The sequence below is a fragment of the Hyaena hyaena genome, unplaced genomic scaffold (genome assembly GCF_003009895.1).
Source record: "Hyaena hyaena isolate Hyena2069 unplaced genomic scaffold, ASM300989v1 scaffold_506, whole genome shotgun sequence".
Classification (NCBI taxonomy): domain Eukaryota; kingdom Metazoa; phylum Chordata; class Mammalia; order Carnivora; family Hyaenidae; genus Hyaena; species Hyaena hyaena.
The window spans coordinates 807,988-830,925 of NW_024081138.1; the positions used below are offsets into that span (position 1 = coordinate 807,988).

A 22,938-nucleotide genomic window follows, 5' to 3' on the forward strand; every position below is an offset into this window, starting at 1 on the left:
TTCGTGGTCTCGTTGTTCATAGGTTTGAGCCCCACATTGGACTCTGAGCTGGCAGTGCGTAGCCTGTTTGGGATTCTCTCTTTCTCTCTTCTGTCTCTGTCTCTTTCTCTCAAAATAAATAAATAAACTTTTAAAAGCATGGTAATTTGGCATGTTGTCTAATATAAAATTTCTATGTCCTTGAATCCGGCAATTTCACTTCAGAATATCTATCCTACAGAACACGACTGTAAAACAAGTGAACACGAAGATATATATAATGCAGCATTCCTTGTAATGAAAGAAGAAAGGAAACATTTAAATGCCTCTTCATAAATACTTAAATAAAATAAGGTATAGTTATACTGTAAATCCTATGCCACTTAAACAAGTAAGGTGACTATAATAATCAATATGAAAACTCATGGTGATGATGTGAATTGAAGAAAACCAGGTGTAGAACAATTTGTAAATAGGATCCAATTTGTATAAGGAAGAAATACACACACACACACACACACACATACATACGTACACACACATGCCCATACACATAAGCACACATAGAGAAAGGGCTCAAAGTAATAGCAAACTTTTAATAGAGATTATTTCTAGGGAAAGAAGAAGGAAAGATTTCAGGCTTGGGAGGGTACAATGAGGCTTTGAAGGAAACATTCACTTAACATTATATACTTTTAATGCTTTTTACATTTTTTACAATGCGTGCTAATTTTGTAATTCTTTAAATAATAAAAAGAAGCAAGTTTTATCACTTTTAATTTTGCTTGTTAAATTGGGGGTTATCTTTCCTTCTTAAGGTTTTTGGCCGTTTGTATTTCTTTTCTTCTGAACAGCCTGTTCATGTACTTGGTCCATGTTTACTCAGTTGCAATGTACTATTGAAATTTTAGAAAATTTACATTTAGGAAAATATATTTTACTATGTTACATAGATACTACAAATAACTTTCCTGTCTGTCATTTGTATGTTGGTTTCATTTATATGGTTTTCATCTATATGTTTCATTAAGATTTTATGTATTGGGGTACCTGGGTAGCTCAGGCAGTTAAGAGTCAGACTTCAGCTCAGGTCATGATCTCACCACTTGTGAGTTTGAGCCCTGCATGTTTCTGTGCTGATAGCTCAGAGCCTGGAGCCTGCTTCAGATTTTGCATCTCCCTCTCTCTCTGCCCCTCCCCCACTCACACTCTGTATCTCTCTCTCTCTCAAAAATAAATAAATATTAAAAAAAATTTTTTTAATTTTTATATATTTAAATGTCCCTATATAGTATTTTTCTATATGTAGTCCTTTGAGGACTGGGACCAGGCTAAAGTTCTTATACTTTGCAATAAAAGAACAACCCATGGGGCAGGTACCTGGGTGGCTCAGTCGTCGGTTAAGCGTCCAACTTCGGCTCAGGTCATGATCTCACTGTTCGTGGGTTCGAGCCCCGTATCGGGCTCTGTGCTGACAGCTAGCTCAGAGCCTGGAGCCTGTTTGAGATTCTGTGTCTCCCTCTCTCATTGACCCTCCCCTGCTCATGCTGTCTCTCTCTCTCAGAAGTAAATAAAACATTTTAAAAATTAAAAAAAAAAGAACAGCCCATAAAAGGAAAAATTGATAAATAGGACTTCATTAAAATTAAAAACTTTTGCTTTATGGGGGCACCCGAGTGGCTCAGTCAGTTAAGCATCTGACTTTGGCTCAGGTTATGATCTCATGGTTCATGAGTTCCCTCATCGGGCTCTGTGCTGATAGCACAGAGCCCGCTTCGGATCCTCTGTCCTCTCTCTCTGCCCCTCCCTTGCTCGTACATGCTCGCTCTCTCTCTCAATAAATAAATAAATATTTTAAAATCTTTTACTCTATGAAAAGTTCTATTTATATATAGAGAGAAACTATCTGTAAACTGCACATCTGAAAAAGGACATATCTCTAGAACTCACAAAACTCAACAGTAAAAAAACAATCCAATTAGAAAATGAGCAAAAAAAATTAATAGACATTTCACTGAAGAAGAAACACAGATGGCAAAAAAAAGCACACAAAAAGATGTTCCACACCATTAGCCATTAGCCAAATGCAAATTAAAATCACAATGAGATACCACTACCCACCTATTAGAGTGGTTTAAATATAGTGATAACACCAAATGCTGACAAGGATGCAGAAAGACTCCATTACTCATACATTGCTGATGGTGATGCAACACAAATGGCCACTCTAGAAAAAAGATGGGCGGTTCATTTTCAAACTGGAAATGGACTCCCGTAAGACCCAGGTACTGCCCTCTGAGGCATTTATCCCAGAGAAATGACAATTTCTGTTCATGTAGAAACTTGTACAGATGCTCACGGCAGCTTTCTTTGTAGTAGCCCCAGGCTGGAAACCACTCTGATGTCCTCCAGTGGATGACTGATTCAACGCACCATGGGACATCCAGACTGTGGACTACGACTCAGCAATAAAAAAAGAACCAATGACTGATACATGCAACAACCTGGATGTATCTCAGGGAAATTTTGCCGAGTGGAAATGGTCAACCTCGTGCATGTAAGTACTGCATATGATTCTATTTATGTAATGCTCCTGAAACAAAATTACATAGATGGACAATAGACTAATGGCTTCAAAGGGTTAGGGATGAGAGGTGGGTTCAGAGGGGTGTACAAGAGAGACTTGCGGTGATGATATAGTTTTCTATACTGACTGTGGTGGTAGTTACATGAAGTTAACATAATAAAAATGACATATAATTACATACATATACACTCAAATGAGTGCATGTCTAATGGGTTAAAATCTAACTGATAAGGTCTATAAATTGTACCAATCTCAGTTACCAAGTTTTGATATTGTGCTATAATTATGCAAAATGTTAACATTGGAAAAGGCTGGGAGAAGCAGGCACACATTCATGAGTCTATAAATATTTCACAATACAAGTTTTTTTTAAAAGCATACAACTCAGCTATTTTTTAACAGAATGTCTGCATTACTCTTTGTTTAAAAAATCCACGTGACTAGACTAACCATAAATTTCACAACACATGTCTGCCTAATGTCACTTCATAGATTAAAGTTTTAATAACTCTCATTCACAAAGTATGAATAAAGCAAAAGAACTTAACACTCACATTTTGCTCTCAAGAATCATGTATCCTTCACCCTGACTGTCCTACCAAAGTAGTGACATCTGTAAACTGGTAACCTTAAGATTTCTGGGGCACCCTCTGCTCAGGATCCTAGCATAAGTCACCCAACCTCAATTTCTCCTTAGAGTTTTTAGGATAATAATAGTTTAAATGTATTGCGCACTGAACTTCAGACTAGTAGAAGGTATGAAGAGGACTCACAAGAAATGAGAAAACACGGTCGTGGTTCATACTGCACACTGAAAGGAGAAATAATGCCCACTTACGCTTTTTAAGCCCTTGGAAGTTTATCTGAGAGACAGAAAAAGATGGTGGTAGACTATTTCAAATACAGATATGCAGTCTGATTTGAGTATTTGTTGCACACTTACCTTGGGCACGTGTTGTGTGACTGACAAACTGAAGTTCAAGGCTTAGCAAGGAGCCGTGGCTTTGGAATTTGTGACAGTAATGACACCGGTGTGACCCCTCCTCCTCCTCCTGTTAACTGCTACTAACTAAGCACAATGTCTGTGGGTACTGTGCTAAGCACTCTACAAACATCATCTCGTTTAATCTTCACGAGCACTTAGTGAGATGGCATTATTATCCAGATTTTAAGGATGAAGAAATTGAGAGCAGAGATGTCAAGGTACTTTCCAAGGTCGACCAACTAGAAAATGTCATAATCCAGACTGGAATCCAGGTCATCTGATTTCAAAATTCATGCCTTAACAACTAATCTCTGTGCCTTCCCCATGCTTCCTGTTTTAATTTTTTTTAGGGGGGGGTCTTTTCTAGAAGTCTCCGTGGCTCCCTACCAGACCTCAGGGATTGGGCATTTCCTTGACTTCTTATTTGTTCTGTTCTGCCTGCTTCCCTCTTCCTGCTCCCCGGATCCCACGCAGAGGATGGACTAGAGCCAAAAGAGCAGGTAGTGATCTTCAGTCAGAGCCTTGGACAATGATGGAAGCAGAGAATGAGAGAAGCGGGTGTATGTGCAAGTGTGTGTGTGTGTGTGTGTGTGTGTGTGCGCACGTGTGTGTATGTGTAAGAGAATTGTTTTCAGTTATAACAGTAAAACTAGTTGGTAAAGTAGCTAAGTCTCTTTCTCAGCCCTTTTTAACTAAAACATTTTTTTCTTGTGCTCTGAGGCCTGACACCAGGCACAAACAAAGAATTCTCTGGATAGACTCCACTACTCCTCCACACTTTCCTGGGGTGCTTCATTTGGGCTGGCTTTTGCAGAGACAAGACTACCACCTTGTTCCAAATCTCTTTTGCTGTGTAACAACCACCTCTAAACTTAGACAATATAAATTGTTATTATGTCTCAGGGCTCTGTGGGTTGCTGAGGCTGAGCCTAGCAATTCCTGCTCAGGGTCTTTCATCCAGCTGCACTTCGTTAGTGGCTGGGTCTGGAGTCGTCTGAAGGCTCCATTCCTGGAACGTAAACTCAAATGGCTGGAAGATCTGGGGCTGCTTGGCTTTTCCTCCTGTAGCCTGTGCACCTAGCTAGCTTCCGCACAGCACAGTAGCCCCGGAGGAATTGGCAGCCATGCCCTGGGGCTGGCTCGTACCAACTTGTACGGGGCAATTCTGTGTATTTCTGTCCAATTCTGCATCTCATGCCGTCACTTTGGTAGCCTGAAATTGGCCATGGTGGGAGGGAGTGCTTATCTATAAAAACACTACAAAATCAGAGTTACCCCACCCCTCCCCCAACAGCCAGGTTGCCACACATAACTTTACATAATGGTTGGCTTCCCCCAGAGCGAGTAAGCCAAGAAACCCAGGAGGAAGCTGCAAGACTTCTTAGAATCTAGCCATGGTTATCCCCAACGTCACTCTCTTCTTATGTTATGGGTCAAACAACTCCCTAAGGCTAGCTGTGATTCAAGAGGATTATCATCCATGTCCCGTGGTAGAATCACAGAACGGTACAATATAGGATCTGGCACAGAGTAGGTGCTCAATACATCTTTGATGAATAAATGAATGTGTAAAGTCACTTAAATGAGTAGGTCATTTAATCTGTATGCCCTAAAGTCACTCGAAAAGTATGAAGTCTCCTGGGAAGTCTTGCTTCAACATCAAAGAGGCCAATGATTTTTTTAAGTCCCTGAAGAACCTAAATCTAAAAATTGCTTGATATAGACAACTTACACTCGGTCTACAGATATTCACAGGCCTGTTTACACAAGCCCTCTGTGCTTGTGTATTCAACCGGTGCTATACACAAGACAATCGCAGAATGCTTGTTTTATAGATGTTTTTATACTATTGCGGTTTGCTTTGCCTCCCTAAGTAAACTGCAAATTCTTTTAAGAGTGTTCTTCTGTGTTTCTTTGCTATTCCTTCTTCCTATCATGTCCCAAACAGATAATTATACGTATGAATACTTATAAGGTACATGATAGTGAGAGATTATAAGCCTTAAAAGGAATGGAAAGAAGAAAAGGAACTAAAGAGTCTTAATTGCTATGTTTCAGAGCCTTCTTTAACTCTTCCATTCACCTAGTGATGCTGGCATTATTATTTCCATTCCATTTCACAGTTGAGGAAAATGAGTCTCAAGAAGGTTTACCAGTTTGGCCCAGGCCACACTAGAAAGAGGAGATGGGAATCAAATATATGAGCTTTATGTATTCTTCAGGCCATCTTCTCACTGCAATATACATGTCGTATCTTCTCCCATTCTCTCTGCCTCCCTCCTTGAAGTATCTACAAAAGTCATACAGAAGCTGATGTTTCTAGACCTCAGAGAGAGTAAGAAGTAGTTCAAGTTCTGCTCTTGTACAAAATATCCTTTAATAACTTGGAAGCACAAGAAGTGTGAAGTGTCTTCCACTAGGAAAGGAGCGAGCCTGTTAGCAGGAGGGGCAGCTGAGAGACAACTCAGGCAAAGGGTGTTGGCCGACCGGACCACGGTAGTGGTGGCGAGAGGGAAAGAAAGGAACATTTCTGAGGGATATTAAGAAGACAGGATCACCAGGGGCACCTGTGTAACTCATTCGGTTAAGCATCTGACTTTGGCTCAGGTCGTGATCTCACGGTTTATGAGTTCGAGCCCTGTGTTGCACTCTGTGCTGACAGCGAAGAGACTGCTTGGGATTCTTTCTCTCTCCCTCTCTCTCTGCTCCTCCCCTTCTCTCTCTCTCTCTCAAAAGAAGACAGGATCACCAGACTAGTGATTGACTGGATTGAGCAGGTGCTGATGAACCATTGCAGAATCACGCTGGCTGCACCAGAAAGGTGAGAAGACAGGGGAAGCCTGGCTGGGAGGTTTCTATATTCCTGGAAGGAGGTGGTAATGGCTTAGACCAGGAAAATAGCCATGGGAGTAGGAGAATGGATGGCTTTGAGAGATAAAATGGAGGTAAAATCTGCTGGATGTGTTGCCAAACTAGATGCGGGAATGTGAGGATGAAGGAGGAGTCAAAGACAAAGTCCAGAAATCTGTCATGGAAAGCCAGGTGCTTTTGCTGAGCTATAGGACACAGAAATCAGAGCAGATTTCAGATAAGGATGAATTCTGGACATGCCAACTTTGAGGTGAACATGTAAGCAAGTGCTGGGAGCCAATGTGCAAATGCATTTAAAACGACACGAGTATCTCTTATCTAAATGAGATTCTTTGCCCCCTTGAAGGCGATGGGTGGATGCAGTGAATACCATGTGCGGCAGATTCTGTGTCAAGTAATAAAGGGGCTCTGTAACTCTCAATGTTTTCACTTCACGGTGGTTCAACTCCTTCAGCAAAAGCCATTTATCACCCTGCAGGCATCTCTGTCATAATCAAGATGTCTTTGCTGAGACTTCCAAAGCTAATAAGAGCTGTATGATTCAATCGGTGACAGTGCCTCGTAGAACTCCTAGAAAGTCCTGCAGGGAGATTTCAGTGGTCTGAAGACCACAGATCTGCTTGCACACATGCACACATCAGCACTCATGCTGATTTTCTTAGAATTTGTACGGACAGGCACTAAGACGTGTTGCACACTTCTGCCACACACCGCAGCCCAGCCATTGTTTACACGAGGTCCCTGCATGTTACAACAGGGAGCTGGGCACCTTTGTCTCTGGCTGCACTCTAGGGAAGAAGGGAACCATTCAGGCAAATGAAGGCTCTCCAGAGAGCTGCAGCTTTTATGCACATCAACTTTTATCATGAAACCCTGTAAGGGTTCTACCCAAAACACAAAAGCCAGCTGTAAGGACAGCAAAGCAGTGAGAACAGTCTCAGCCCGAAGGAGGCCACTTAGAAGTGCTTCACTCACATGCTTGTTATACAACTACTAGAACAGGCACCCAAAACCAAGCTGGGATTAGATTTCCGTGCCCACTCAGAGGACCAGCCGCCACAACTCTGAGCCTGAATGGGGTTCTGCTCATCCGGTCCGGGGCCGGCCAGCCCACCAGGTGGAGACCAGCTGGCTGGGAACAAGCCGTCCTCCTCACTCAGAACGTCCCTTGACCTGACTCCAGCTCTACCCAGGGATGCCCTCCCAATCCCCCTCCAGTCAAGCTTTCTTGGATGGAAACCCACAAAAGAAGAGCTTCCTTACCTGAGAGAAGGTCCCGGTGACCGTCAGTAGAAAAAAACCCCCACCAAGTTCTAACAGAAGTGACAGGGACTTACAGGGCAAATCTGTTGGCTTTAAAAGAAGAAAGGTGACTTCATCCCTGGTGCCGTGGAGTTTAAAAGAGCAACGAGTGCTCCCTGCCTGAGCCAAGTCTGTGTCTCATCAGTGATGACTCCATCCAAATTATGCAGCCACTGCCCAGACACGCTCAGCCTTCAGAAGGTAAATTGCAGGAATCTGACTAGCCCTGTTGTTTTCAAAGAGCTTCCGAAAGCCCTGAACACCAATCACCTTCACTGGCACCAGGGATACGGAAACCCTGCACTTAGTTCCCGGAGTCGTATCATTATCTCCCCATGAATCCAACTGTCTGAAAAATAGCGTTCTAGGGAAGGAAAAGAGATATTTAAGCTTCTGAGAGGTAAAAATTCTTGGGGAATGAGAGGAGAGAGAAAAAACAAAGATATTTCAGTCAGGAGGAGGGGCAGAGAGAAGTTAGAAATGGTCACCTTGCTAAGAGGTTTTCAGAGCTGGTGGATTCGTAAGCACATAAAGGTAACAAACAGGTGGTAGTCTGGGCTTTGCAGAGGGCAAAGTATTCAGTTAAACAAAGGAATGAGTCAGTGTATGGAAAGAAATGAAGGCAACCAAGTTGTATTTACTTCTTATTGCGTACGGTACCACTCAACCAATTTGGGGTCATTTGTAACATAAATAGCTCAAAACATGCCCACATTCCACCAAGAAGACTTGGGAAAAGAAACATTTAAGTAAGGGATTTTCTCTTTTTTTACGTTAAAGGTAAGGTTGGAGCAATCAGATTTGTACCATGGGATTCAAGGTCTTGTCAAGCTACTGAGTAGGCCAGCCACCTCTCCTCGAGGCCGTGTCCTCAGGCTAAACTTTGGGCAGGACTTCAGGTCTTGGTAGCAGGGTGGGGAATGGTAGTGGGGGTGACCTCTCTTGGAAGAAGTGGGGCAGAGGGTAGAGCCTAGCAGCCGACTACCCTTTCTCTCTCACACCTCTACTTCAGGAGAGTATAAGGTGACTTTGGGTCACTCGGCATGTGTCCAACTTTTTGCCGAGCTATTTTGAGGCTTTGGGGATCTCTTCTCGTGTTAAGTTTCACTCCCCAGAGGGTGAAACAAGAAGAGATCTCGTTCTGTTTAGCTAGAGGTACTCAGGGCCAACATTAGAAAGGGGTTTTTGATCTGAGAGATTTAAGAAATGCCAATAAGGCTTACAAAATGAATTTGCAAGTATTCTGATCAGGGTCTAAATGATAGAAGTAGAGAGGAGCAGAGTTTTTATCAATAGTAAGATCAAAAAAAAAGGGGGGGGGCAGGAGCCATTGCTATTCAGCTCATCCTAGTATCCTCAAAGCCCAGCACAGAGACTAACACCCAGTAGGTACTCACTCAGTAGATAGAGAGTAAATGGTATTGGACAGCCCGTCTCTGTTCCAGATTTCTAGAACAGACCTGTTGAGAACTCTTAAAAAAAGTCACCATCTCGTAAGCTAGGCAGCTGCAGAGAGTGTGAGCCAGTGGGTCTTAGGGAATGCAAGACGAACTTGGTCTTTTGTTTTGCTTCAGCCCCTGGTTTCATTGCCACACTCAGAATAGAACAAACAAAGCCAATCAGAACCAGCAGCCTCCTTTACCTACTCAGTTCCCCTATATGTCAGCTAGCTTCTAGTGTCTTTCCAGGGCCAGTACTCCCTCTTAAAGGCAGCCTGCCAATTAGCCTCAATTGTCTCTTGTTCTCAACATTATAGCATAAAATGTTCAAATGTAGTTTCTTCAATTGACATTTTACTATATTTGCTTTATCAAATGTTCTCTATCCATTCTTCTATCCATTCATCAACTCATTTTTATGGTATTCCAAAGTAAGTTGTAGATATTGCTACATTCTCTCCAAACACTTCAATGTGATTAGCAAAAATTAAATATTTGTTTCCAATTCTGACATTGGTTTACAATTTCTCTTCAAATAAAATTCATACACAGTGCAATGCAAAAGTCATCAATATAGCATTTGATGAGTTCCTGTAAATACATGTATCTGTGCAATTCAAACCTCTATCAAGGTATGGAACAGAATCATCACCCTAGGAAGTTTCCCCATGTTCCTTCCCAGCAAAATCCTGGTTCAGCATTCCTACAGAGAATGAATCTTTTGATTTTTTTTCACCATAGTTCAGTTTCGCTTATTCTGGTACTTCATATAAATAGAATCATAAAATTTATATTCTTTTGTGGAAATTTTTGTTCATCCAGCAGGTTTTTAGGAGTCACCTGCCCATGTTGTTACTTATGTCAGTAATTGGTTTCTTCTCATTGATGAGTAGTATTTTCCTGTATGGATATGCCACAGTTTGTTTATCCAGTATTTCTTCTATTGATGGAAACCTGATCGTCCAGTTTATTTATTTATTATGAATAAAACTAATATGAAAATTTTTGGACACATACTTTTGTGGACATGTGTTCTCATTAACCATTGGGTAAATACCTAGGAGTGGAGTTGGTGGGTCTTAAGGTAGGTGTGTATTTAATTTGTAAAGAACTAGAAGATCTTTTCCAATGTTCTCATACCATTTTCTTCTCCTACCAACAATGTATAAGAGTTACAGCTGTTTTATATACTTCTGACAACATGTGGTGTTGTCAGTGTAACTTTAGCCATGCCCTTGAATGTGAAGTGGTATCTCATTGTGGTTCTAATTTGCGTCTCCTTGTTGACTAAAGCTGTTGCATGTTTTTTCACATGCTTATGGGCCATTCTTTTACCATCCTTTGTGAAGTGTCTTCAGTTGAGTTGTTTGTCTTTTGATTAGGGGGTTTTAAGAGTTCTTAATATAGCCAGGCTACCAATTATTTGTCAGAGACATTTCCCAAATATTTCCTCCTGCCCTATGCATTTCCTTGATGACGTTTCTTCTGATGAAAAGATATTTAGTTTTGACTCAGTTTATTTATTTTCTGTTTTGGTTTTTTTGTCTTCACCAAGCCGTGAAGATATTCTCCTATGTTTTTTTCTAGAATGTTTATAGTTTTAGTTCTTATGTTTAAGCCTAGGGTCTATAACAAATAGATTTTGGGGAATGGTACAATGTTGGGCAAGGTTAATTGGTTTCCATATGAATATGTGGTTATTTCAACACCCTCTCTTGAAAACCTTTCCTCTCCCAATTGTGTTGCTTTGAAAACTTTGTCAAAAATAAAACAAATATAGAAGCGTGAGTCTACTTCTGCTTGGGCTGTTTATTCTGTCCTACCAATCTGTTTGCCGATCCTTCTGTCGGTACCACACTGTCTTGACTACTGTAGCTTTAGGGCAAGTCTTGAAGTCAAGTGCTGAAGTAACTTTGACTTCTTTTTTCAGTATTTCTTTGAATATTCTAAGTTCTGTGCATTTCTACATAAATTTTAGTATCAGTTTGTCAATTTTGACTGAAAAACTTAATAGGATTAGGATTGTGCTGAGTCCACAGAAAAGTTTGGTGACTACCATTTTAACAATACTGAGTATTTCAATCCATTAATTTGGTGTATCTCTCATTTTTTACATCTTCAATTTTGCTCACAGCTTTGTTTTGTTGATTTTCTCTTTGTCATTGATTTTCACTGTTTGACTACGGTTTGTCTAAGTGTGTTGTTGTTGGGTTTTTGTTTGTTTGTTTGTTTGTTTTAGAAAATGTGAGCAGGGGATGGGGGAAGAGAGAGGGCGTGGGGGGGATGGATCTTGAGCAGATTCCATACTCAGCCTGGAGCCCAGCATCTTGAGCAGATTCCATACTCAGCCTGGAGCCCAGCGTTGTGCTCAACCCCCACAACCTTGGGATCATGACCTAAGCTGAAATCAAGAAAGGGATACTCAACCGACTGAGCTACTCAGGTGCCCCTGTGTTGTTGTTGTTGTTGTTGTTGTGTGTGTGTGTGTGTGTGTGTGTGTGTGTGTTTAATATTAATCTTTATTGGTCTTTACTGGGGTTTTAAACTCTATAAATATATGTCTTTTGCCAAATCTATGAACTTTTCACCCATTATTTCTCCAAATACTTTTCTGGGTCATTCCTTCCCTCTCTTCTCTTTCTTGGACTTCAGTTATATGCTTATTAGAACTTTGGATATTGTTGCAAAGATCTATGAGCCTCTGAACACTTATTAAATCTCTCCTCCTTAATTTGGATAATTTCTGTTGATCTATCTTCTAGTTCATTGACTTTTTCTTCTTTTATCTCTCTGTGCTTTTAAGAACATCCATTAAATTTTTATTTAAGATGCTTAGTTTTCAGTTCTTGTGTTTTCATATGATTCTTTTTAAAAATAGTTCCTATTTATCTGCTAAGATTTTCTATTCTTTCATTCATTACAAATATATTTTACTTTACATACATGAGCATAGTTTCAGTAACTTCCTTAAAGTTTTGTCTGCTAATCCCATCATCTAGAGCATCCCAGAGTTGGTCTCTGTCAACTGTCTTTTCTCTTTAGAAGTAGTCATGTTTTCCTGTTTTGTTGCATGTTGAATATTTTGGAGTGTATCCTGGTCATCATGAATGATATGTTGCAGAAAATCTGGATTCTGTTCTGCTCTTCTGAGAAGTATTGACTTTTCTTTACTTAGGCCTTTAAAGTGGTTGAACTCAAATTGTGACCGTATCTTCCCATGTAGCATCTAGAGTTTCAGGTCAGCTCTTTCAGCTGTAGCTGAGATTTTTAAAATCTGCCTCTTGCATAGGTGGTTCAAAGGTCAACCAGAGATCTGGGTAGACTTTATACATAGAGCTATAGGGCTTCCCCTCTGCTCTGCATATTCATAGACAGGGCCCTGTTCTGAGACAAAAAGCTTTAAGTTAGGAAACACATCCTACGTCTGTCTCTTCGTCCAGTGGTTCAGTCTCCTCTGGTTTCTTTTAGTTTTTATTCTCCCTCCAATACCTTCAACCAAGTGTTGTTATATTTTGTTCAGAGTTTATAGTTATTATCTATAAGAGGTATGGTCCAATAGGACCTACTTGGCCATACCAGAAGGCTTCAATTACCTTTTGAGTCATTTACCCCTAACATAATAATTCATAGCTCTTTCTCAGGACACTAAATATGTTTCATTTCCAGCACCACCTCAGATTGATTGGCAAGGCTGAAAAGGATATTGAGCTTCAGCAGACATAAAGCAGACAAAAGGATGGCATAATTAATAAACAATGTCTGCCTTTGACATAGGAGGAAAGTGTAAACCCAATATTTGTAATTTTTTTAATGTTTTTTTAAAATTTATTTTTGAGAGAGAGAGAGAGAGAGAGAGACAGCATGAGCAGGGGAAGGTCAAAGAGAGAGGAAGACACAGAATCTGAAACACGTTCCAGGCTCTGAGCTGGCTGTCAGCACAGAGCCCAACGTGGGGCTCGAACCCATGAACTGTGAGATCATGAACTGAGCCAAAGTCAGATGCTTAACTGACTGAGCCACCCAGGTGCCCCATGTAATCTCTGATATAGTTATTTATAAAACAATGCATAATACTCGGCAACTTATGCCTACTAGAACACCTCTCTAAATCAGAGTAGCATATTAGTTTGTGTGATAGTTAATCTTCTTCTTTAGATGTCAACTTCATGAGAGCAGAAACTGTGTTTGTGAAATTTACTCTCCTATGTCCAGTGTCTACCATGTGAGAGGGCAGGCTCTCAATAAATATTTAGTGAGTGAATGAGAATCCAGTTTAATGTTTGTTTTAAATTTAATTTTCAAAACTATGTAATCAATGTGAAGACGGAAATAGAGAACACAGATTCACAGAAATAAAATAATAAGAAGAAGAAATAAGAAATAATAAGAAATAAATAATAATAATAATAATGAGGTCAAATCACCTCTTTTTTCCCCCTAGACATAACCATTATCACAATTTTTTTTCACATAGCTTTTTGTTACCCTTCAAATTTTTATTCTCAACCTTGGGCGCTAATTAGAATTATCTGAGCAGGTCTGAAAAGTCTGTTCCTGCCACACCCCAGACCAATTAACTCACAGTCTCAGGGATTGACCTTGGCATTAGTATTTGTTAATAATCCAGAGATGATACTAATATACAGTCAGAAGACCTAAAGAATGTCTCAGCCTATCAGAGGTTTTTTCCAGATATTATTTTTCTGTCTCCTAGATAACATAGTCCTTGCCTTCTATGAGAGTTCAGAGAGGGCAGGACTTGAAGCAATTAAATGTGAAACCATTAAAAATCAAAAGGACACATTGGGGCACACCGGGTGGCTCAACTGGTTAAGCATCTAACTTTGGCTCAGGTCGCGATCTCATGGTTCATGAGTTTGAGCTCTGCATCCTCTCTCTGCTGACAGCACAGGGCCTGCTTGGGATTCTCTCTCTCTCTCTCTCTCTCTCTCTCTCTCTCTGTGTGTCTCCTCTCAGCCCCTGCCCATGCTTTCTCTCTCAAAAATAAAAATAAATATTAAAAAAAAAAAGAAGAAGAAATCAAAAAGACACCAAACGTATGGAATCAAGAGACAAGCTGCATGGAAGCTGAAGTGAAGTATGCCGGGAGTGGCGTACCTGAGTGTGATAACAGGTGCCAACCCTTCTTGTACCTTGGCAGAGCACTGCCAGTTACCCTGAGGCACCCATCTCCTTCTATAAAGGCCTGGAGAAAGGTGCACTGTGCCATGAGAGAATGGTAGCTGATGCTGAGTCAACCCTTCCTGTCTCTGAAAATTTCTGCTTTATTAGAATTCTAAGTCCCCAGCTTCCTGGCCTCTGCCCTCTTGGCGGGAATACCATCTTAATTCTTTACCTGAATTCAGAACTTGAGAAGACCACCTTCAACCAGAAAACCTTCTATGGGAATGTGCTCTTGCCAGACAGGTGGCCTGCCTGTCTGGTGCGGAACCGGAGTGAGATGGACATTAACCTCTATCAGCACCCTAATTTCTCCAGCCCACCCCAGGGGAACTGAACAGAAACAAAGCAAAGAGCCTAGTTTTTGACCTAGGCCACACGACAGAAGTTCCCAGGAGATTGTAAAGTACCTTTTCTTTGGCCCCACCCGAGAACCATAAACACAGAACCTCTGGGCGGCAGTGCTCTAGTGCTGGTATTTTTGTCAAGGGTCCCCTGGAAATTAGGATTTGACTCAGGGTAGGAAGCACCAATGAAGCAACTTGATGGTCCATTCTCATGGGTTATGAGTGGGTTTGAAATCTCCCTTCCTACTACACTGGAGGCAGCATAGAGGAAAGTACCAGACATTGTGTTAAATAGGCTAGAGTTTGACTCCCTGCTCTGCCGTTTGCTAGCTATGTGACATTGGCTATGTCACTGAACACGTCTGAAATTCCATTTAGTTAAATGGTAAAAGAGGTGAAAAAATAGAACCCAGCACTGGGGCTCAATGAGACGCCACATATAAAGTAACTGCACACGGTGTGTACCCAGTAAACGTCCATTCCTTTTCCTCCCTGCACCCCTCACCGTCACCCTACCTTAGCATTGCTGTAGGAGCTGTGGGCAAGCTCTGGCTTGGTCTTGTGCTATTTCTCCTTGATCTGACCGTGACCATGCTGTTGGTTTGGATTTGCAGCCCTGGTCCCTGGATCTGGCATTCTGATCCCAGCATCTGAACTTGATCTGGCTCTTCTTTCCTGCCTTGCAGGTTCCGGGCCCAGTTTCCATCACCTGTTTCCGTTGCTCAGCAATGAGCCCCAAAGGGATGGTTTCTAAAAGTAACTGGCCCCATGTTGCTCCAGCTGAGTTTTAGCACCAGGAGGGGGTGGGGCTAATTTTAGACTTGTCCTGGATTAACATCCGAGAAAAGGCGAGGCCAGGCAAGTCCTATCTGCCCCTTAATATCTGGGTTGGAGTTTACAGAAAAGGGTTAAGGAGCTTTTGCCACAGGGCTTGTGTACCTGTATCATGCCAGGCACCTTTTCCTATATTCGGAAATATATTAAACCATTTGCCTCAAAATCTATTTGGATTTGTGCCTCAGGTGCTGGGCTGAGTGGGAGTAACCACAATACAAACCACAGTTTTTGATATGCTAATGTTTGTACTGAGCTAGGATGGATTATTAGCTAGTGTTTACCTCAGGGACAGGATCAGACAGGTATGAGCAGGGCTCTGGGCCTGAGACCCCGCAGGAAAGAAGCTCGTGAAAAGATAGAAGAGGTTATTGATATATCTTTGTTTTAGAGGAGCTGAGAAGGAAAGAAGATGGAGCTGTGCAGTGAGAGCCTGGCTGAGAGAAGTAGAGATGGCATGGAAGCACCCAGAACAGGCGTGGCCCAGAATAGGTGGGTTAATGAACGCTTATTGCATGTACGTGGAATGAAAGTCTTCTGAAGTCGAGAGGAGATGCTTTGAGGATGCCCAGTGAGTAGCTTGTGCTTTGGAAGGAAGGGCAACTAACTCAGAGCAAAGTGGGTGTAAAAAGGGCTGTCCAGGGGGACCCACAGAATTGGAAGGGATTTGTATCCTCTGGGTCAAGGAAAAATGAGAGGCAAATTAGCACTTCTGTGATCAGGACTATAGACTAATAACATAGAAGGGTTGACACAGGAACCACCTCCCCAACCCTACCCCGCCATCAAGAGATAAACAAGACAAAGAGGAGTAGTAAAAAGAGTAGGGGCATTGGAGTGAGTCAAACTAGCTTCGCTGCCGTTCCACCACTTGATGCTGTATGATCTTCGAGCACCTGGGTGGCCCAGTCAGTTAAGTGTCCACCTTTTGATATCGGCTCAGGTCATCGTCTCGCTGTTTGTGGGTTCGAGCCCCACATCAAGCTGACAGCATGGAGCCTGCTTGGGATTCTCTCTCTCCCTCTGTCTCTCTGCCCCTCCCCTGCTCATGCTTTCTCTCAAATAAATAAAAACTTTTAAAATGTTTTTTTAATGCTGTATGATCCATGCAAATGACTTAATTACTCTAAGCCACGGTTCCCCACATATTTACTCACCACTCACCAACATGAATTTATCCAGCGCTCACCAACAACTTATTGAGCACTCACTACATGCCTCCTGGATACTGGAGTGGACAGACAAGCTTCTTACCCAGGGGGGAGGCAGACTGGAGAAGAGCATGCCATAAAGACAGATGGTGCTACGTGCTGTAAAGAACACCAACAGGACAAGAGAATGGACGCTCATTTGCACAGGGAAAGCTTAGGTGAGGAGGTGTCATTGGCACTCAGCCTTGGACGGTGAGAAGGAGTTCTGAAGAACATTCCAGGCAGAGGGAACAGCAAGTGCAAAGAGCTCCAAACAGCAAGGAGCTTGCCCGGTCCGAAGAACAGAAAGGAGAGCAGCGTGGACAGAGGACAGTGAACCCAGAGGAGATGGGCTTCAATAAGGTGAGAGAGGGTGGTGGGAACACACAAGGCCGCGAGGAGGAGGCTGAATTTTCTAAGGGGAGAGTCAAGGCCAGGCTGGGCAGGAGCCGCTGACACGGGGGACATAAGTGTGGGGCTGACTGTGAGGGCAGAGGAGGTGAAGGGGCTGAGATTCAGTAACTCTTGGGACACGAATCCTTAGAATGCCGCCCAGATGCCAGCTGGGGCCAGATAGGTGGGAGCCCTTGTAAGAGAAAAATCCATTTTAAATCTGGTCTAGGGAAGGGGCGCCTGTGTGTCTCAGACAGTTAAGCGTCCGACTTCAGCTCAGGTCATAACCTCAAGGTTCATGAGTTCTAGCCCCATGTTGGGCTCTGTGCAGACAGCTCAGAGCCTGGAGCCTGCTTCGGATTCTGTGTCTCCCTCTCTCTCTACCCCTCCCCAGCTTGCACTCTGTCTCTCTCTCTCTCTAAAAATAAATACTAAAAAAATTTAAATCTGGTCTAGGACAGAAACTTTTTTGACTGATGTAATTTAAAATTAACTTCTAGGAGGAAATGAGCGTTCCTTTTTTTTTTTTTAATCGTTTAATGTCATGGTCATGGAGGAGGGCACTTGTGGGATGAGCACTGGGTGTTCTATGGAAACCAACTTGACATTAAACTATTTTTTTTCTTTTTACTTTTATTTATTTATTTATTTATTTATTTTTCTTTTACAAATAGTTTATTATCAAGTTGGTTTCCATAGGACACCCAGTGCTCATCCCCACGAGTGCCCTCCTCCATGCCCATCACCCCCCTTCCCTCCCCCCACACCCATCAGTCCTGTTTGTTCTCAGCATTCAAGAGTCTCATGGTTTGCCTCCCTCCCTCTCCCCCACTATTTTCCCCCTTCTTCTCCCCCACGGTCCTCCATTAAGTTCCTCCTAATCCTCCTATACATACAAGCATATGGTAGCTGTCCTTCTCTGCCAGACTTATTTTCCGGAAATGATCATTCTTGATGAAATGTTTAACCAATCCATTTTCTGAGCAACTTTAAAGAGATTAAGCTTTGTTCTGGGAATCTAGTGGCCCAAACCCCTCTACCTGCTGTCAGTCAATTGCTTCAGTGTTCAGTCAATTGTTTAAGCAAACAATCTCTTTTCTTTCTGTATCTTAGACTAATAATGAGCTAACTGATCTCTTTTCCTACAAGGTGTCCCTATCAGAAGTGAGTCTTTGACTGAGCCTGCTGGAAGCCTTTTTGCTTGCAGCAAGATTACGATAAAACACTGACAGGTGCCTTCAACTGAACTTTCTAAAAAGTGGTCTGTACCCCCAGAGTAAGTGGCGAATAGGCATGGGAAGACTTCCTCCGTCTCTGTGAGTCCATGGCTCCCTTGTCCCTAAACACACATAGTGTCTCCAGCTGCACATGGCCCTCCCAATGGGAGTTCTGCCAAAATCCAGTTCCCACAGCCCTTGCAACTTAGTGAGGAGTAAGAGAAAGCCTGTGGGTTGAATCGTGTCTCCCATCTACCGTAACATATGCTGAAGTCCCAACCCCTGCTATCTAATAATGTGATGTCAGTTGGAGATAGGTTCTTTACTGAAGTAATAAGTTAAAATGAGGTCAGTAGAGTGGGCCCTTATCTAATATGACTAGTGAGTGTCTTTCTAAAAAGGGGAAATTTGGAGGCAAACTTAACCACAGGGAGGAGAGTCCCTGTGAAGATGAAGACAGAAATCAATGTGATGCATCTACAAGCTAAGGAAGGCCCACGATTTCCAACAAATCAGTAGAAGCTAGAGGAGAAGCATGGAACAGTCTCTCTACAATCTTCAGAAGGAAAAGGAACCAACACCCACCCCCACCCCCAACATCTTGGTCTCAGACTTCTGGTCTCCAGAACAGAGAGATAAGACATTTTTGCTTAAGCCACCTTAAACTTTGTTATGGCAGCCCTAGCAAACTAATACAAGGGTTTAAATTTTTTTAATGTTTATTTTTGAGAGGGGAAGAGAGAGAATGAGTGAGGGGGTCAGAGAGAGAGACGGAGACACAGAATCCAAAGCAGGCTTCAGGCTCTGAGCTGTCAGCACAGAACCCAATGCAGGGATGGGACCCACAAACTGTGAGATCATAACCTGAGCTGAAGTTGGATGCTCAACCAACTGAGCCTCCCGGGTGCCCCTAATACAAATGTTTTAAAGGGAACATTACAAAGCCTCCTTCAGCATCCCCAGCGTGGAGTAGCCAGAATCTTCCACCTTCCTGGTCCAAGACTCCCTCCACTTTACTGACTCTTTTTGTCTCTCTCTCCTATCCTGCCTCCCTGTCTCCCTCATTCTTCCCCCACCTCCCTCAGAGAAAAGCAAATTTATCTTCTTGTATGATGTGTAGGGGTCTCATTCCCAACTGAAACAGCTTATCAAGTTTTATTTTTCAAGTAAGTTTTTATAAAAGTGTAATCCACAAATCTTCAGGGAAAATCGTGATGAAGCCCAGGCTTCCTGCTGAGGCTTCCTTCCCCTCCTTCCCTCTCACAGTAGGTCCCAGACGCTCAGCGTGTTGCTCTTCAGCACTGCCACTTGCCAATCCAGAGAGGTTCTTTTCATTTTAATCACCCAAGGAAAACTGGCTGAAGATATAAAAAAAGAGAAATGAGGGGAATTAACAAAGATTAAGGTACTTTTCGGTTGCTTTTTTCAGCTCCTGACTCCATGCTGACACGAGAACAGAAAGTGCCTCTGGATTTTTGTCTTCTCCTTTTATTCCTGAGGGTGGCTCACACCTCACAGACTTTTAAAAAGGCATTTGACCCTTCTCCCGTAAAGTTTCCTTTCCCCAGCACAGGGCCCATGAAGCAATTAGAGGAGAAAAATGGGTGCCCCATGGGTTGAGTTAAATTTGACACCGAAACAGACCTTGAGAGTTAGCATGCAATGTGAAAATTGCATAGAATTCAAAATAGCATAGAAAATCTCCTATAAAGATATCATTTTGGAGACTGAGATACTATTTCTTGAGAAGCCAAACATGGCTGTTGTAGCCTATACCACCATTTCTTCAGCTAAAGCAGCTGGCTTTTTAAAAGGGACCATGTTGAGGCGCCTGGGTGGCTTAGTTGGTTAAGCGTCTAACTTTCGCTTGGGTCATGATCTCGCGGTTCGTGGGTTTGAGCCCCGTGTCGAGCTCTGTGCTGACTGCCAGCTCAGAGCCTGGAGCCTGTTTCAGAGTCTGTGACTCCCTCTCTCTCTGACCCTCCCCTGCTTGTGCTGTCTCTCTCTCTCTCTCTCCTAGAAATAAATAAAACATTAAAAAAAATTAAAAAAAAAAGAGACCATGTTGTACAAACATTGTACTGTCTCCTGTTATTCTAGAGTCCCATTCAGTAGCAAGTAGCTCTCACTAAGCTGACCGAGGGAAAGTGAGGTTCATGTTCCCCATCTCACATTCCTTCTAAAGCACCGCTTTATTAAGCAGAATGATTTGTTAAGTAGAATTACCCACAATATTTAAATTATTGATTTCTTTATCTAACTTCAAGTAAATATGGTTGGGTTTGCTTCATAATGAACTTTTACTATATAATAATTCACGTAAATTGTTATCATCTTGAAACCTATTCAGAATTTCCCTTTAGGTGAAAGCCATCTTTAAGAGAAATTAAAAAGAAAAAAAAAAAAACCAGAATAATTTTTAGCAAGTCAAACCTCCCACCGAAACAGACAAATGACAGAAAAGCCAGACTTTAAAACTGGTAGAAAGCATTAGAGTATTATCCGGGGAGCTGGACCTGAGGCACCAAGGTCTCTGAGGGAAGAGGGAAATCGTTGGGGTGAGCCTGATGCTTTGGGCTGCTTTTCCCCTCAGGGAATTTTCCAGCTCATAACCATTTTGAGATGAGAGACTGAAAAGCCAAGCAGGAAGTTGGGGCTAAGTAGTGATTCTAACATAAATTGAAGTTCGAGGCCACCAAGGGAGCCAGGAACAGAGGATGAAGAGAGAAGGGAACACAGGGAAGGGAGCATTTTTCTTTGCAAAGCATTTGTCTACTTCTGAGTAGCATAGAGTCATTGCCGATCACCAGGAGAAAGCATCCTCAGGGGCTGAGAACTTAAGCAGACCTCAACAATCTGGCCATGCTGAGGGGAAGGGAACCTGGGAAACACCTTAGGCCGCCATTTGTCATTTCCAGAGCCATGGCCTAGAAATAAGGGCAAATTGGAAATAGACCCAACATTACAAAGCTGAAATGGATCCTCAAATCACCAATCTCTGTCTAGACTACTCTAGAGAAATCATTTGGGCTATAAACTCACAGTGGGTCACTGTTACCCACTGACCTCTTGTTACAAAAATAAGCAGAGGCTCTATGGCACCTTAAGAAGGTAGCCCTTGGCAGGAATTCTAAAAAAATTATTGTGGGGCGCCTGGGTGGCTCAGTCAGTTAAGCGGTCAGCTTCGGCTCAGGTCATAATCTCACAGTTTGTGGATTCGGGCCCCGCACCGGGCTTATGCTGACAGAGCGTGTCAGAGCCTGGAGCCTGTTTCAGATTCTGTCTCCCTCTCTCTCTGCCCCTTCCCTGCTCACACTCTGTCTCTTTCTCAAAAATAAATAAACATTAAGAAATTTAAAAATAATAAAAGAACTGTTGTGCTCTTCCCCAAACTTAGTGATTTCATGAGACATAGTTAGCAGCACCCGTCCCACCCCCTGAATGTGGCACAAAAACCATGATTAATAAGATGTATCCCTGTTCTCAGGGATCTGTATCACACTCAGTGGATCAGTGGCCACTGAGTGTGATAAGTGTTATAAAATATTTCAAAGAATGTCCTGATAGCTGAGGGGTACCTAATCTATCCTTGATGTGGGGGTGAAGGGTAGGGGAAGCCAAAGGGGACTTCCCAGAGGAAGTGACTCCTCAGCTGAGTCCAAAGGACTAGTAGACTTTTCCCAGGTGAAGAAGGTGAAAGGTGATAAAAGTCGAGGGAACATGTGTAAACAGAGAGAGCATGGCTTGTCAGCAAGGAGAAAATAATTGTTTCATATCGATGTATCAACTTGGGGAAATCAAGCAGGAAAGCCAGAGAGACAGGCAGGAACCAGACCATAAAGAGCCTCTTATCCCAGAATTTAAGGAGACCCTCAAGCCATGGTCAGCAATTTTAACAAGTCTACTTGAGATGATACATTTACCTAGAGCAGTGCTGCCTTAGGATCACATGGTCTCATTCCCTCTGGGAATACTGCTTACCTCATCTCACGAACTCTCATTGTTAAGTGCACAATGCCTTTGATGAATAATCAACAAAGAGGCTAATCTTGCAATATAGGTGGCACAGTAATGGCTTGAAATACTTTGACGTCTTGGAATGGGAACAGATATTAAAGACATTTGGGAGCTAGACCCAGCTGAGTGGCCTTGGTGGATGAGAAAGGGAGAGGTCAAGGATGGTGCCTGAGAATCTAGGTTGGGCAAATGGATGAATTTTCTTATGAGAAATAATTATAGTCTGGGGCCTCGTTTAATCTCCTTTCTAGAGTGAAAGCATCAAGGAATTTAGAACCACATGACTTTATTGAATACTAGCTACTTGTCAGGTACCTCCATTCATTCTTCCCAACAATCCAAAAGGTTACTATTACTACTTTTACTCTTTGGCAGATAGGAAAATGGCTCTAGATACCCCAAATTGTGAATAAGATAGATGACTTAGAATTTGAGTCCAAGGTATGCTACCCTAGAACCTGAATACCGGGCCAGCTTTTCTGGAGATCCTACCTGTATTTGAACATAAGGCTGCTTTGAGTTGGTACTTGAATCCATCCAACTTGGTGTGGCTCATAAAGCTGGCCCCGTGACCTATGGAATTAGTTGATATTTCT

General features: G+C 42.4%; 1 long non-coding RNA gene across 1 annotated transcript; it reads left to right on the top strand.

Annotated features, from left to right (window-relative positions):
* Window positions 1–2,375: 2,375 nt before the first annotated feature.
* LOC120247182 lies at window positions 2,376–5,815 on the top strand. Its single transcript, XR_005532234.1, has 3 exons — window positions 2,376–2,536; window positions 3,919–4,051; window positions 5,675–5,815. It is a non-coding gene; the product is annotated as an uncharacterized LOC120247182 (long non-coding RNA).
* The last annotated feature ends 17,123 nt before the right edge of the window (window positions 5,816–22,938 follow it).